Source organism: Carcharhinus amblyrhynchos, unplaced genomic scaffold (genome assembly GCF_965287045.1).
Source record: "Carcharhinus amblyrhynchos unplaced genomic scaffold, sCarAmb.v2.hapA scaffold_51, whole genome shotgun sequence".
NCBI lineage: Eukaryota > Metazoa > Chordata > Chondrichthyes > Carcharhiniformes > Carcharhinidae > Carcharhinus > Carcharhinus amblyrhynchos.
This window is the reverse complement of record NW_027649792.1, coordinates 2,517,094-2,530,815: the sequence shown is the minus strand read 5'-3', so window position 1 is coordinate 2,530,815 and position 13,722 is coordinate 2,517,094.

Below are 13,722 nucleotides of genomic sequence, written 5' to 3'. Positions count from 1 at the left end.
CTTATATATTTCCAAGTCACGGATGGTGAGTGGAGGGAAACTTGCAGGTAGTAGTGTTCCCATTGTATCTGCTGCCCTTGACCTTCTAGGTGGAAGCAGTCATTGGTCTGGAAGGTGCTGTCTAAGGATCTTTGGTGAATTGCTGCAGTGAATCTTATAGATAGTACGCACTGCTGCTACTGAGCAACAGTGGTGGAGGAAGTGGATGTTTGTGGGTGTGGTGCCAATCAAGCAGGGCTGCTTTGTCCTGGATGGTGTCAAGCTTTTTGAATGTTGTTGGAACTGTACCTATCCAGGCAAGTGGGGAGTATTCCATCATACTCCTGACTGTACCTTGGATAGGCTTTGGGGAGTCAGGATGTGAGTTACTCGCCTCAGTATACCCAGCCTCTGACTTCCTCTTGTAGCCATATGTAGTATTTATATGGTGAGTCCAGTTGAGTTTCTGGTCACTGGTAACCCCAAGGATGTTGACAGCGAAGATTAAGTGATGATTACACTATTGATACCATGGGTAAGATGGGTATAGAGGGATATGAGCCAAATGTGGGCAACTGGGACTAGCCTAGTGGTTAAGAAAAAGGATGGCATAGAACATAGAACATAGAACCTTACAGCGCAGAAATAGGCGCATTTACAACTGGATAAGTTAGGCCAAAGCGCCTGTTTCTATGCTGTAAAACTCTATGACTCTATGACTGAATGCCAAGGGGTGGTGGTTACAGTGTCTCATTGGTGATGGTCATTACTTGGCATTTGTGTGGTGCAAATGTTACTTGCAATTTGTCAGCCCAAGCCTGGATATTGTCCAGGTTAGGTGGATTGGCCGTGCTACATTTCCCCTTAGTGTCCAAAGATTAGGTAGATTGGCCATGGGAAATGTGTGGGTTTATGGGGATAGGACGCAGAAAGAGACAGGTTAAGATATTCTGTCAGAGGGTCAGTGAAGACTTGATGGGCTGAATGACCTCCTTCTGTAGGCTGGTTATATTTTTAATGGCTAGGTCCCAGGATCGCATCACTCTTTAACTCTATGGAAGGGAGTCTATGAGTCCGGTTACCTTCATGCGTAGAGGAAGTGCATAGGAAAGACTAGCATCTGATCATCGATGAGCACTCATGACCCTCCCTTCTTGGGGCGTTTCCCATGTTCAGGTCCAGCATTGCATTGGCCCCTGGATGAGATGTGGCCCAGTCACCATCAACACAGCATTTGAAAATAACTTAATATCTTCATTAATACTAAAGACTGCTCATTTGATTTGATGTTGCTTTGATTTGATTTATTATTGTCACATGTATTGGGATACAGTGAAAAGTATTGTTTTTTGCGCGCTATTCAGACAAAGCATCTATATATAGAGTACATAGAGGAGAAGTGAGGTAGAGATGCTGGCATTGAGCAGGGGGTGGGCACAGTAAGACTCACAACACTGGGTTAAAGCCCATGAACTTTCAGAATGCTGCTCCTTCCTCAGGTGAGTAGATGTTAGCTGACAGACATGGCGTATATAGACACAAACACAATTGGAAGATAATTACGGATTGGAATGTGAGGAATGCTTGGAATGTTTGAAATGCGGGTCTTTACAGTTAATCAAGTCTTTCCAGGTACAACACTGTGTACCTACGGGGGAGGGAGGGCAGAAAGGAGAGGGGGCAGAACATAGTGTCACACAGTCTTGTAGATGGTGAACAGGCTTTGGGGAGTCAGGAGGTGAGTTACTCACCACAGTATTCCGAGCCTCTGACTTCCTCTTGTAGCCATATGTAGTATTTATGAGGTGAGTCTAGTTGAGTTTCTGGTCACTGGTAACCCCGAGGATGTTGACAGTGGGGGATTCAGCGATGGTTACACTATTGATACCATGGATAAGAGGGTTATAGATCTTTCTCTACACTAGGGTATAGAGAAAGATCAACTTAATATAAGGTAGGCCCGTTCAAAACTCTGATAGCAGCAGGGAAGAAGCTGTTTTTGAGTAGGTTGGTATGTGAACTAAGATTTTTGTATCGTTTCCCCGATGGAAGAAGGTGGAAGAGAGAATATCTGATGTGCTTGATTATGCATTTTGACAGATTGAATCAGGGCAGGACTTGTTTAGTTAATGGTAGAGCATTGGAGAGAGTTACAGAACAAAGAGATCTTGGGGTACGTGTTCATAGCTCCTTGAAAGTGGAGTCACAGGTGGACAGAGTGGTGAAGAAGGCATTCAGCATGCTTGGTTTCATCAGTCAGAACATTAAATACAAGAATTGGAATGTCTTGTTGAAGTTGTACAAGACACACTTGCAATACTGTGTGCAATTCTGGTCACGCTATTAAATAAAGGATATTATTAAACTAGAAAAAGTGCAGAAAAGATTTACTTAGATGCTACTGGACTTGATGGATTGAGTTATAAGGAGAGGCTGGATAGACTGAGACTTTTTTCTGGAGCGTAGGAGGCTGAGGGGTGATCTTATAGAGGTCTATAAAACAATGAGGGGCACAGATCAGCTGTAGAACATAGAACAGTACAGCACAGTATAGGCCCGTCAGCCCTCAATGTTGTGCCAAACTTTGTCTGATCCCAAGATCAAGCTATCCCACTTCCTATCATTCTGGTGTGCTCCATGTCCCTATCCAAAAGCCACTTGAAAGTTCCTAAAGTGTCCGACTCCACTATCACAGCAGGCAGTGCATTCCACACCCCGACCACTCTCTGAGTAAAGAACCTATCTCAGACATCCCTCCTATATCTCCCTTATAGTTAAGCCCCCTAGTAACAGCTACATCCACCTGAGAAAATAGTCCCTGCACATCCACTCTATCAATCCCCCTCATCATCTTATAAACTTCTATTAAGTCATCTCTCATCCTCCTCCGCTCTAAAGAGAAAATCCCCAGCTCCCCCAAACTTTCCTCATAAGACCTACCCTCCAAACCAGGCAGCAGCCTGATAAATCTCCTCTGCACTCTCTCCAATGCTTCCACATCCTTCTTATAGTGAGGTGACCAGAACTGAACACAATATTCCAAATGTGGTCTCACCAAGGTCCTGTATAGTTGCAGTATAACCCCACACTAACACACTATAAACCTTCTTCATAGCTCTATCCACTTGAATGGAAACCTTCAGAGATCTGTGGATATGAACCCCAAGATCTCTCTGTTCCTCCACGTTCCTCAGAACCCCGCCGTTGACCCTGTAGTCCACATTCAAGTTTGTCCTACCAAAATGAATCAGCTTGCACTTACTAGGGTTAAACTCCATCTGCCACTTTTTGGCCCTGTTCTGCATTCTATCGGTGTCTCTTTGCAACCTACAAGATCCCTCCACCTCATCCACTACTCCACCAATCTTGGTGTCATCAGCAAATTTACTAACCCACCCTTCAGCCCCTCTTCCAAGTCATTGATAAAAATCACAAATAGCAGAGGACCCAGCACTGACCCCTGTGGTACATCGCTGGTAACTGGCCTCCAGTCTGAAAATTTTCCCTCCACCACCACCCTCTGTCTTCTATGAGACTGCCAGTTACTTATCCCATTGGCCAAATTTCCTTCTATCCCACACATTTCCTTACTTTCTTCATGAGCCTATCATGGGGAACCTTATCAAACACCTTACTAAAATCCATGTATACGACATCAACTGCTCTACCTTCATCCACACACTTAGTTACCTCCTCAAAGAATTCAGTCAAATTTGTGAGACAGGACTTACCCCTCATGAATCCATGTTGACTCTCCTGGATTAAACTGCATCTTTTCCCCATGCCGTAAATCCATACCATTCAAGAAATAAGTTTGGAAACCCATAAATCCTATCCCTCAGGACCCTTTCCATTAACTTACCAACCACTGAAGGAAGACTAACTGGCCTATAATTACCAGGGTCATTCCTATTTCCTTTCTTGAAGAGAGGAACAACATTCGCCACTCTCCAATTCTCAGGCAAAATCCTCGTGAACAGTGAGGACCCAAAGATCAAAGCTAAAAGCTCCACAATCTCATCCCTTGCCTCCCAAAGTATCCTAGGATGTATCCCATCTGGCCCAGGGACTTATCGACATCAAGTTTTTCAAAATTGCTAATACATCTTCCCTCAGAATGTCTACCTCCTCCATCCTATCAGCCTGCATCACACTCTCATCCTCAAAAACATGGCCCCTGTCCTTAGTGAACACTGGAGAAAAGTATTCATTCAACACCTCACCGATCTCTTCTGACTCCATGCACAAGTTCCCACTACTATCCTTGACCAGCCCTCACCTCACTCTGGTTATTCTTTTATTTCTCACATAAGAATAAAAAGCCTTGGGGTTTCCCTTGACCTGACCCACAAAGGACTTCTCATGCCCCCTCCTAGCTCTCCTAAGCCCATTTTTTTAACTCATTCCTTGCTACTTTGTAACCAGCGACCCAACTGAACTTTGTTTTTTCATCCTTACATACACTTCCTTTTTCCTCTTGACAAGACATTCAACCTCCTTTGTGAACCATGGTTCCCTCACTCGGCCATTTCCTCCAGGGACATAACTATCAAGGACACGCTGTGTTTGTTCTTTGAACAAGCTCCACTTCTCATTTGTGCCCATACCTGACAGTATCTGGTCCCATCTAATGCTCCCTAATTCTTGTGGTTTGTAACTACCCCTGCCCCAATTATAAACTTCGCCCTGTCGTGTGAGCCTATCCTTCTCCATTGCAATAATGAAAGACACCGAATTGTGTTCATTGTCTCCAAAGTGCTCTCCCACAAACACATTTAACACTTGGCCCGGTACATTACCCAGTACCAAGTCCAATGTGGCCCCACCTCTTGTCGGCTTATCCACATATTGTATCAGGAAACTCTCCTGCACACGCTGTACAAAAAGTGCCCCATCCAAACTATTGACCTATAAAGGTTCCAATCAATATTTGGAAAGTTAAAGTCACCCATGATAACTACCCTGTGACCTCCACACCTATCCATAATCTGCTCTGCCATTTCCTCCTCCACATCTCTATTACTATTTGGGGGCCTATAGGAAACTCCTAACAATGTAACCGATCCTTTCCTATTTCTAACTCCAGCCCATATTACCTCAGTCGGCAGATCCCCCTCGAAATACCTTTCAGCAGCTGTTAAACCATCCTTGATTAACAATGCTACTCCTCCACCTCTTTTACCGCCTTCCCTACTCTTACTGAAATATCTATACCCCGAAACTGCCAACAACCATTCCTGTCCCTGTTCTAAACATGTCTCTGTAATGGCCACAACATCGTAGTTCCAGGTACCAATCCACGTTCCAAGTTCACCTGCCTTATTCTGGATGCTCCTTGCATTGAAGTAGATACACTTCAACCCACCGTCCTATCTGCCTGTACACTCCTGCGACCTTGATACCTTCCTCAGTACCTCACTACCCTCAACACTGGCTGCTGGACGACAGCTCGTTTTTCCGTCTCCCTGACAAATTAGTTTAAAACCCCCCCGGAAGAGCCGTAGCACATTTCCCTTCCAGGATATTGGTGCCCCTCTGGTTCAGGTGTAAACCGTCCTGTTTGTACAGGTCCCACCTTCCCCAGAATGGACTCCAATTATCCATGTGAATGAAACCCTCTCTCCTACATCATCCCTCCTGCCACATGTTTATCTGCACTCTCTCCCTGTTCCTCAACTCACTAGCACGTGGCTCCAGCAACAAATCAGAGACGACAACATGCTTTGTCCTGGCTCTCAGTTTCCATCCGAGCTCCCTAATTTCCTGTTTTAAATCCGCGTCCCTCCTCTTACCTGGTATCGATGTGTACCACGACTTGTGACTGTTCCCTCTCCCCCTTCACAATCCTGAAAACATGGTCCAAAACATCACGGACCATGGCAACGTACCATCCATGAGTCTCTTTTGTCACCGCAGAACTTCCTATCTATCCCTCTAACTATCACATCCCCAATAACTATTGCTCTCCTGCTCTCCCCTTTTCCCTTCTGAACTAGCTAGTCAATATCTTTTCCCAAAGGTAGGGGAGTCTAAAACTAGAAGGTATAGGTTTAAGGTGAGAAGGGAGAGATACAAAAGTGTCCAGAGGGGCAATTTTTTCACACAGAGGGTGGTGAGTGTCTGGAACAAGCTGCCAAGGGTAGTAGTACAGGTGGGTACAAAAAAACATTTAGATAGTCACATGGGTGCGATGAGTATGGAGGGACATGAGCCAAATGTGGGCAATTAGGATTAGTTTAGGGATTTAAAAAAAAAGGCGGTGTGAACAAGTTGGGCCAAAGGGCCTGTTTCCATGCTGAAAATCTCTACGACTCTATGCTGCCTGCTTTTCTGAGGCAGCGGAATGTGTAGACAGTGTCAATGGATAGGAGGCTGGTTTGAGTGATGGACGTGGCTTCATTCATAACCCTTTGTATTTTCTCACAGTCTTGGGCAGAGCAGGAGGCTTAGCAAGCTATGATACAACCAGAAAGAAAGCTTTCTATGGTGCATCTGTAAAAGTTGGTGAGAGTCGCAACAAACATGCCAAATTTCCTTAATCTCCTGGCAGAGTTAGAAGCATTGGGCTTTCTTAATTGTGGTGTTGGCATGGAGAGATCAAGACAAATTGTTGGTGATTGGGACACCTACAAACCGGAAGCTATTGGCCATTTCCACTTCATCCCTATTGATGGAGAGAGGGGCGTATCATAAAATCATGGAAGCCTTACAGTACAGAAGGAGGACATTTGGCCTATCGAGTCGATACTGACCACAATCCCATCCAGGCCCTCTCCCTTAACACCACACATTTACCCTGCTAATCTCAAAGACACTAGGGTCAATTTAGCACAGGCAATGAACTTAACCCGCACATCTTTGGAGTGTAGGAGGAATCTGGAACCCCCAGGGGAAACCCATGCAGACATGGGGAAAAGATGAAAACTCCACACAGACAGCGACTTGAGGCTGGAATTGGACCTGGGTCCTTGGCTCTGTGACATAGCATTGCAAACCACTGTGCCACCCTAAAGTGATGTCCTCCTCTCCGCTTCCTGAAGTCGATGACTATATCCTTCATTTTGTTGACATTGAGGGAGAGATTATTGTCATTACACAAGTTCACTAGATTCTCTATTGCTTTCCTGTACTCCATCTCATCATTGTTTGAGATCCGATCCAAACCATCGCCAAACCAGAAAATTGAGTTTGAGGGGAATTTGGTCACACAGTCAAAGGTGTATAAGCGGTATAATAAGTCTCTGAGGACACAGTCTTTTGGAGCACCGGTGTGGAGGAAGTGTTGTTGTCTATTCTCACTGTAGCTCAGGAATTGTGCAGGAACTTCACTATCAACATCCTTCACATTTTCATTCTGAGAGAGTGTGAGCGGAGAAGGCGGTCTCATACACTGACGTCGCATTCAACGTTTCATAGCGATTGTCCCTGTGAGGCCTAACAAACACGATCCAGACCTGCAGGCGGGAGCTGGTACCTTGTAACAGGTGAGCTTAGGCGCACACCTATAAATGGGCTCGTCAGATGGGCAGAACAGTGGCAAATAGAACATAGAACATAGAACATTACAGCGCAGAACAGGCCCTTCGGCCCACGATGTTGCGCCGACCAGTTACAAAAACAATGACCCACTAGCCTATACCAATCCCTTTTCGTCCATAAACCTATCCATAGATCTCTTAAACGCCCCCAAACTAGGCGCATTTACAACTGCAGCAGGCAGGGCATTCCAATCCCTCACCACCCGCTGAGTAAAGAACCTACCCCTGACATCCGTCCTGTAGCTACCCCCACTTAATTTAAAGCCATGCCCCCTCGTGCTAGCTTTCTCCATCCGAGGAAAAAGGCTATCACTATCCGCCCTATCTAAACCTCTAATCATCTTATATGTTTCAATAAGATCCCCTCTTAGCCGCCTTCTTTCCAACGAAAACAACCCTAAATCCCTCAGTCTCTCCTCATAGGACCTCCCCTCCATACCAGGCAACATCCTAGTAAACCTCCTCTGCACCCTCTCCAAAGCCTCCACATCCTTCCTGTAATGTGGGGACCAGAACTGCACACAGTACTCCAAGTGCGGCCGCACCAGAGTTGTGTACAGTTGCAACATGACGCTGCGACTCCTAAATTCAATCCCCCTACCAATAAACGCCAAGACACCGTATGCCTTCTTAACAACCTTATCTACTTGATTCCCAACTTTCAGGGATCTATGTACACATGGAATTTAATTTAATTTAATCTTGAAAATGTAGATGGTGCATTTTGGGAGGACTAACAAGGCAAGGGGACATGGCCAGAGACCGGGAATTACAGAGGATCAGAGGGTCCTTTGGGAGGTGATGGCCTGGTAGTATTATTGCTAGACTATTAATCCATAAATTCGGCTAATGTTTTCAGAACCTGGGTTTACGGCAGATGGTGGAATTTGAATTCAATTAATAATATCTGGAATTAAGGATCTACTGATGACCATGTCGATTGTCGGAAAACCCTTTCTGGTTCACTAATGTCCTTTAGGAAAGAAAATGTACCGCCCCTTACCTGCCTTACATGAAGGGCCAACTGGCCTACTCCAGCTCCTATCTTCTATGTCTCTACATTACCTGGTCTAGTTGACATGTGACTCCAGAGCCACAGCAATGTGGTTAACTCTAGGGATGGGCAATAAATGCTGGCCCAGTCAATGTTGCCCACATCTCATAAGTGAAAAAAAAGTCCAAAATTCCTGAAGGCAGCAGGACAAGTAGATAAGGTGATTAAGAAGATGTTCTAAAGGGGAGGTTTGTCCTCTCCCTGACAGCTAACACCTAACCACTCAAAGAGGAACAGGTTAACTAAAATGTTAACAACAGAATAATACATTATTCTAATAGATATTGTTTAGATAAAACAATTCCCACTTACTAACAAAAAAAAGTAGAATTTTAGTCGCTCCCAAAATTAGAACCAAGTTTGGGATCTTCCAGAATCTTCGGGTCCTGTCTGTTTATTCTTCCTGCCTGGAATCTTTATCTACTTTTGGCACCCTTGCTATTCAGCTGAGGCTTTGTGCTAAAAACTATTAGCTGTGGCAGACGGCAGTTGCTGTGTCTCTCTGGAGCTGAGAGCTGTCTCTCTCTCTCTAAAGATGTGAGCTGTGGCAGGTACTCGGTCTCTTATATCCTTGCTGATGTAGAATTCTGACAGTGCAGAAGGAGGCCATTCAGCCCATCGAGCCATCACTGACAATAATCCCTCCCAGGCCCTATTTCCGTAACCCCTGCTGATGCCCTTGACACTAGCGTAGCCAATTTAGCGTAGCCAATGCACCTAACAAGCACGTCTTTTGGACTGTGGGAGGAAATTGGAGCACCCACAGGAAACACACGCAGACACGGGAGAACATGCAAACTCCACACAGACAGTGACCCAAGCTGGGAATCTAACCTGCGAGGCAGCAGTGCTAAGCACTGTGTTATCATGTCACTCAAACAACATCCCCGCGACAGGATTGGTTCTCAGGTTACCAAAACGTCAAGTTTAAATCTGATAGGCTGCTGGTGTCTAAGTGCTTAACTTAAACTGATTGGGCAAAACTCAAAACAGCCTGTTGTCTTGGCAACGCTACTTATTGACCTTTGACACAATGTTTTAGTCTGGGTTGTCTGTGTACTTGCATTTTAAAAAAATTCAACTTGAAGCAGAGAAAAAAAGAAAGGTCTTTCTAACTGACAATTTTACAAGCACCAACTTCACAATGAAGGCAAATGGAATGTTTTGCTTTTATTAGTCAAGGCATAGAGTATAAGAGCAGGGAAGTTACACTGTATAACACACTTGTTAAACTAGAGCTGAGTTCTGTATGCAGTTCTGGTCACCACACTATAGGAAGGATGTGATTTCACTGGGGAGATTGAAGGGTTGATTCAAAAGGATGCTGCCTGGCATGGAACATGTCAGCTATGAAGAGAGGCTGGTTACTCTGGGGTTGTTTTTCCTTGGAGCAGAGAAGTGATGAGTGATGGGGTGGGGACGGGGAACCTCATTGAAGTGTACAGAATTATGAGGGACAGGGTAGGCAGGAAGGAATATTTCCCTTTGTTAGAGAGGTCAGTAACCGGGGGGCAGAGACTCAAGGTCAGCAGCAGGAGATTTAGAGAGGACTTGAGGAAGAATCTTTTCACCCGAGGGGTAGTAGGAATCTGGAACTCCCTGTCTGGAAGGGTGGTAGAGGCAGGAAAGCTCACAATATTTACAAAACATTTAGACGAGCACTTGAAATGTCACAGCGTATAAGAACATAAGAAATAGGAGCAGGAGTCGGCCATCTAGCCCCTTGAGCCTGCCCCGCCATTCAATAAGATCATGGCTGATCTGTCGTGGCTCAGTTCCACATTCCCGCCCTCTCCCCATAACCCTTAATCCCCTCTCTTATCAAAAACCCATCAACCCGCGTCTTAAAAATATTTAGCGAGGCAGCCTCCACCACTTCAACGGGCAGAGAATTCCAGAGATTCACCACCCTTTGAGTGAAGAAGTTCCTCCTCAACTCCGATCTAAACCGCCCCCCCCCTTTATCTTGAGGCTGTGCCCCCTAGTCCTACTGTCCTGTATAAGGCCAGAGATCAAGAGCTGGAAAATGGGATTAGAAGAGGTAAAATATGGCAGCTGGCACTGTGGTCAGCCCTGTTTCCTCACAGTGGCAGACACGTGGGTTCAGTTCCTGGTCGCTGTCCGTGTGGGGTTTGCACATTGTCCCCCAAGCCTGTGTGGGTTTCCTCCGGGTGCTCTGGTATCCTCCCACAATATGTGCAGGCTGGGCGGATTGGCCATGCTAAATTTCCCCTTAGTGTCCCAAGATCTGTGAGTTAGGTGGATTGGCCATGCTAAATTTCCCCTTTAGTGTCAAGGGGTTAGTAATTAGAATCATTAAATCCCTACAGTGCAGAAAGAGGCCATTCAACCCCTCAAGCTTGCGCTGACAACAATCCCACCCAGGCCCTTTCCCTTTAACCCCACCTCTTTACCTAACCTGCACATCTTCAGAGTGTGGCAGGAAACCAGGAGCAGCCAGAGGAAGCCCACACAGACACAGGAGAAGGTGCAGACTCCACACAGACAGAGACCGGAGGCTGGAATTGCACCCGGGTCTCTGGCACTGTGAGGCAGCAGTGTGTAGCCTGTGGGGTTACAGGGATAGGGCCTGGGTGGGATTGTGATTGTTGCAGACTCGATGGGCCAAATGGCCTCTGTCTGCACTGTCGGGGTTCTATGATTCTCGATGTTTGATGGCCAGCGCAGACATAATGGGTCGCAGGACCTCTTGCTGTGCTGTAATGACTCTATAACATTGCATAATGAGTGTCGAGCAGGCAATCCCAGAGTCACAAACTATTGCCATTATGGGAACTTTTAAAGGCAGTATGTTCAGCCCTCAGGGTAGCCTGGAAAGGATAAGGTTCCCCGCGATTCAATAATTAAACTGGAACACTAACCTGACAGTCGAAACACTCAAAGGGCTCCAAAGATGGCTGGTTATAAATAAAACCGACAGACAGAACAGGCCAGAGTGCAGCTGCACCACGATTATAAATAACCTCCCAAGAGCGACATTTTTTTTAATGCATAGAAACTCACAGAATTGATTCTGGACAGTGCAGAGGGCGGCCGTTCGACCCATCGAGTCTGACTGACCACAGATCCACCCAGGCCCTACCTCGTAATCCCCCTGTATTTACCTGCTAATCCCCCTGACACCGAGGAGACATTTAGTATGGGCAATCAAGCTAACCCGCATACCTTTGGAAACGTCAAAACTAAAAGCAGGAGTTGGCCTTTCGAGCCTGCTCATTTTGATCATGGGCTGGTTATCAAATTCAATATCCTGATTCCCTTTTCTTCCCCGCCTCCCAATAATATCTCTTGATCTCTTCAGCTCCAAGAGCTATATCTCATTTCTTCTTGAAATCTGACAATGTTTTGGCCTTAATTACTTTCTGTGATAGTGAGTTCCACACATTCACCAACCTTTGGGTAAAGAAGTTCCCCACACCTCAATCCTAAAAGGTTCACCTATGATCCCTAGTTGTGAACCACCACTCCCCCACCCCCAAAATCGGGAACATTCTTTCTGAATCTGCCTGTCTAATCCTGTCAGAGTTTTATAAGCTTCTATGAGATCCCCTCTCACTCTTCGAAACTCCAGTGAATATAATCCTAACGGAATTTATCTCTCCTCATGTGACAGACCTGCCGTCCCAGGAATCGGCCTGGTAAATCTTCGCTGTACTCCCTTGGTTTGAAAGCAAAGAAACAACGGGCAAACTTGCTTTGACTACAAGGGCTGGGCAGCATGTATAGCCCATCCCTAGTTACCCAAAGGCAGTTGAGAGTCAACCACATTGCTGTGGCTCTGGAGTAACATGTAGGCCAGACCAGGTGAGGACAGCAGATTTCCTTCCCTAAAGGGCATTAGTGAACCAGATGGGTTTTTCTGACAATCGGCAATGGTTTTGTGATCATCAGAAGATTCTTAATTCCAGATTTTTATTGAATTCGAATTCCATCATTCGCCATAGTGGGATTCGAACCTGTTGACAACAGCTCCAGAATGGTAGAATCCTTACAGTGCAGAAAGAGGGGGGGATTCACAAGGTCAAGACTGTGGGTCGTCTGACAGTCATGGAGTGGACAGTCCCGAGGGTGTCCGTCAGTCGGAGGGTTTGGACATTCAGGGAGGATCAGCAATTGGCGGTGGGTTGACACTTGCCATGGGGGCAGGGGAGGTGGTGGGGGAGGGGGGGGTGGTGCGGGGAGGTGGTGGGGGGGGAGGGGGGAGGGGGAGGAGGTTGCATTGAGGTGGACATTCCGAGTGGATTCAGACAGTCAGAGGAGTTGGATGGTTGGAGAGGATCCAGACAGTCGGAGAGGGAGTTGGACAGTCGGAGGGGATTTGGGCGAGGAGCGGATGTGACAGACGCTAGGGAGGCTTGGACAGTGGGGGTGGCATGGTTGTTAGCACTGCTGCCTCACAACACTAGGGACCGGGGTTCGATTCCTGGCTTGGGTGACTGTCTGTGTGGAGTTTGCATGTTCTCCCTGTGTCGGAGTGGGTTTCCTCTGGGTGCTCCAGCTTCCTCCCACACTCCAAGGATGTGTGGGTTAGGTGGATTGGCCGTGCTAAGTTGACCCAAGAGTCAAGGGACAAGCAGAGTAAATGCATGGGGTTATGGGGATAGGGCCTGGCTGGGATTGAGATCAGTCCTGACTCAGTGGGCCGAATGGCCTCCTTCTGCACAGTAGGATTCTTTCATTCTATTATTCTAGAGCTGAGGAGGATTCAACCAATAATATTTCAGATAATTTTGGGGGGAGGGAGGTGGTCATATGCTGGGGGGGAGGGGTTGCAGATTTGTCAGGGGTTTAGCAGTCAGGGAGTTGGGGGGGGGGGGTGGTGTGGACAATGGTAGGGTGGGATTGGACAGTTTGGGGTGGTTGGAATGTTGGAAGGGAGAAGATCAGATAGACAGGTGTATCAGACGTTTGGGGATGCCAAATCCTTGTACCCTCAGGGGGGGCAGGCAGTCAAGAGAGGAGGTAAAGTCAGGGTGAATAAGAATAGTCTTGGGGCATCAGATGGGTGGGGTGGTTACAGGCAATTCTGAGTGTGGGACACTTGTGATCGAAAATTTAAAAGTTTACTAGTGTCACAAGTAGGCTTATATCAACAGTGCAATGAAGTTACTGCAAAAATCTCCCAGTCAC